Source organism: Dicentrarchus labrax, unplaced genomic scaffold, assembly GCF_905237075.1.
Source record: "Dicentrarchus labrax unplaced genomic scaffold, dlabrax2021, whole genome shotgun sequence".
NCBI classification, from domain to species: Eukaryota; Metazoa; Chordata; class Actinopteri; family Moronidae; genus Dicentrarchus; species Dicentrarchus labrax.
In genome coordinates, this window is record NW_026136706.1 from 16316277 (window position 1) to 16320220 (window position 3944).

Here is a 3944-nt window from a genome sequence, read left to right on the forward strand (position 1 = left end):
TATACGTAAAATCGTATTATTCAAGTGAAGTACAACTTAGTACATCAAGGTTGTTTTGAAACAGAGTTAATAATATGATGACCAAACATATTGTAACCAATTTTAGGAATATAAAAGTGAATTACAGTATAACAATGAGTTTGACTAGTAATAAGACCACGGCCAGAATCAGAAGACACCAAATTCGTTAGGAGCCAATACGTTGAGCAGCAATAATGAATCAGACAGAGGAATAACTGTTGAGTAGTCAATCTTATATTTTTACATTGAATAAGAGAAATGTTCAATTTATACAAAATTATAAACAATGACCCAAATGACCAGAAAACAAAACGTGTGCACACTAAAAATAAGAAGAATGTCCGTTGGGGCCCTTCAAACTGAAAATTGTGGCAGGTGCACCTGATATTAAATGTTTATGGGAATGTAGTGTGAATGCGTGTGAGTGTGTACGTGTGTATCTCCTTGTCGGTGTCTTTTCTTCAAAGGTTTTGGCTCGCCATCTGACACAATCAGGATAACGTCCTGGTCCTCGAATCTTCCCGTCCTCTCAAAAAACCTGACCTACAAACAAGGTCATATCTATTATACTCTCATTCTCAGATGCATCCTTAAAGGTTTAAATGTCATAATGCTACACATGGCATCAACCTCATACATGTATCTTAAATCTTAATAAATCTCAAATCTTCCGTTTTCAGTTGCACAACATTAAACATTCAAAGATATCAAAGTTCAATTATGAGAACTAAATATTTAAGAACTCACATGTGTTACTGTTCATATTAACAGTGTTTCCATAAGGCTCACGGTAAGTAACCATTAATATTCAAAATATATCATATCCAGATCAAACCAGGATAACATAACATGTAATTAAAATAAAAGTAAATACACATACTGAGTTGCTTTCAGAGGTATCAAAGAAGTGTGCTTAATTACTCCTTATACACTATAGGCCTACTAGTGTGAGAGAAACTGCACCAAAAATTACCCTCCTAGTGACTTTAAACTCACAATTGAAATAAAATAAATTCCTTCAATATCCTTCCAAAATAAAATGTAACTTCACTCTCATATGACTTATCAAATTACTTATTTTAAATTGGCAATAACAAAATAAACAACTTCCCTTTTATATACATTGGCATAAAATAATAGATACAATATACATGTTCAAAACACTGCATCATTACTCCCCTCAATTCACTCCCACAACATTAGCACCGCCACCGCTTTTGTTAGCACACTGCGAAACAGAAAAATACCCCCAGAGCAGCTAAGAGGGACACGTTTCTCACCGTTGCTCTCTGTTTCAAAGCGGAGCACGTCGATGTCGGGGCGCTTGCAGTGGCTCACAAGATGAAAGCTAACTGGTTAGCCGACGTAACTCGTCTCCTTCGTTCAGTCACTTGGCTCCGGACTCCCAGTAGATAAGTGCACTGGTCCTATCTTTCTCCTATCACAGTTTAACTCCGAGTTTTTCTCCTTTTATTCCGTCCTTTTAGCAGGTAGCTGCCCTCCTCCCTTGCGGCTGAGATCCAAGAGACCCGGAAAACAACGCGCCTGCACTTCACCTCTGAACTAACAGGCTGAACGTGGCCTGCGTAGCCCCTGATTGGCTGTTGAGGGCTAGGTACCCCCACGTGGGGTTGCGTGAATTGAGTGATGCATTCAAATAGAATAGGACATTTAAAACTTTGCCAATGTAAACAAATAAAAAAATAAATAAATACTCTCTTCCAAGTGCATGCTTTTTCCACCTGGGCTACAATATACAATAATATTAATATTTAGAAAATTAGACAGCAATAATATGAGTATTAAAATATATGAGCTATAGTCCCACATTAAGATGAATGTAACTAAGTTTTTTGCACTAAAACATATGAAGAGCTTATCAAATATGATATTTTCATATAAATTAACAGTACAAATATAGAGGAAATTATTTGTCGATTGACAGAAAATTAACTGGCAACTATTTTGATCATGTGAGTCATTTTCACAACAAACACTGTGAAGGCATTTCTCTCTATTATCACAATTTTTACAAACCAAATCAATAAAAATAAAAAGGAGAACATAGTCCATAATGAAAATATCAATTATTTACAGTCCTGTACAAGATAGTTAGTAAAATGAGCTCCACTTCAACCAGATAACAGTAAAATCCTGCTTTTAATGCATGAGGAATAATAATCTAGTTATATAATATTTATAATAGTAACAGTCATTTTTCTGCATTGAGTTCTTTTAATACTTTAAAATCCTTATTTTCATATTTGTACTTAAATAACATTTTTAAAGCAGGATTATTTGACAGTGCTGTATAAGTACTACTTTTGAACACTTCCCCCCACCACAGCTGCTGTCTGACAGATGTGTGTGTACGTGTGTGTGTGTGTGTGTGTGTGTGTGTGTGTGTGTGTGTGTGTGTGTGTGTGTGTGTGTGTGTGTGTTGGACACTTACGGTCAGTAATGAGGGAGTGTACAGCGGTGATGTGTCTCCTCCCCAGGCCGTGACTCCTGGACAGCACGCAGTCCAGATACAGGTCCCAGAAGAGCCGGGCCAGGTCCCAGAAGAGCGCCGTGTGTTTACTGTTGTCTGACGACCTGAGGAACATCATCACGTCCCAGAAGGCGGGCACGGTGTCAGCGATCCTGGGGGAGCGCATCTCCAGCAGCAGAGCCGAGGAGGAGTCCCAGCACTGGGGGTTCGCCCGGTGGGCCGTAAGGGGGTCCACGTGACCCGGCTTCTGGCCCTGCAGCGGGACGGCACACACGCAGCTCAACACAAACACCGTGACTGTAGGTATGTTCAGGAGCACCGGGGCCATCTGCACAGGACACAGCACAGGACAGCTCTATCTGCTACAGCGTCCATTCAGAGCTCAAACAACACACATTTATCTTACAACAAAAACAGGTCTAAACATTTGAATTACTGGTTAATAATTAGGCCTACAATCAACAGTGTTAACAATAATCAAATGCAAATATCAAATAGGATTAAATATAAACACTGATATAAACATAGCAGTTTACTTCTCAATGAATAAATGTACTTACCACTAAAGCTGGGCCGACTAACAAGACTATATAGTGTTGATTGGAGTTTGGTATCTGTTGGGTCCTAATTGACGTCAGTGCCTCCCTCCTTTGCAAGCAGCGTTAGGCTTGCTTGTCACGTTTATTAATGTAGTTTGTTGCATTATTTTCCGATTATTGATGGGTCAGTTTGCATCCCTGCACACTGTGCAAAAGGGTGCAACATCTGGAGGAATGTTCAACTTGAAAGGGTACCAAATATTATTATTAAATGACTCTTGACTGGTTATTCCTGTTTAGTGAACATGTGTTGTAAAAGAAAGGTTAGTTCTGCTCACACTGATCAATCTGGTGATCAAGAGAAAAGCCACTGGATCTTCTGACTTTGATAAATGATCAATATGTATCCTTTATCTCCTGTGGGAGTTTCCTACATCATTCTGACCAAAAATAAGGACATTTGAATAAAAGGATTTGTTAGTTCTGCCCTGTACAGATTAGGATCCTCTTAAGAGAACCTGTAATTTAGCTGCTTATGCTCTGACCATATGATTTGTCCACTTGATTGAAGGACAGGTTCCAACTTTTCAAATCCATCATTACATCTGTAACAGTAGTGCAAGTACTGCAACTAATGATTATTTTTCTAATTAATTTTCATTATTAGTGTGCTGATTACTTTTTCAATTAATCAATTAGCCTAATAGTTTGTTCTATAAGAGAGAAAATCATGAAAAAACGTAAGCAATCTGACCTCAGAAACTTGGGAGGTTCTGATTTCTGTAAAAACAAGCTCAGTCATGAAAGGTGCCTCAGAGAGTGGTGCATGAGTTACGTTTCAATGCTTTTACCGAAATGTCACATGCATACCTGATCTCGAACATAATTACTCT

The 3944-nt window shown here is 38.4% G+C and overlaps 1 long non-coding RNA gene across 1 annotated transcript; it reads right to left on the reverse strand.

The window, feature by feature from the left end:
• Positions 1-237: 237 nt before the first annotated feature.
• Positions 238-1638, reverse strand: LOC127366067 (uncharacterized). The gene is made up of 2 exons (XR_007885282.1): positions 1302-1638; positions 238-564 (listed from the first exon to the last, which is right to left on the reverse strand). It is a non-coding gene; the product is annotated as an uncharacterized LOC127366067 (long non-coding RNA).
• Between the last annotated feature and the right edge of the window lie 2306 nt (positions 1639-3944).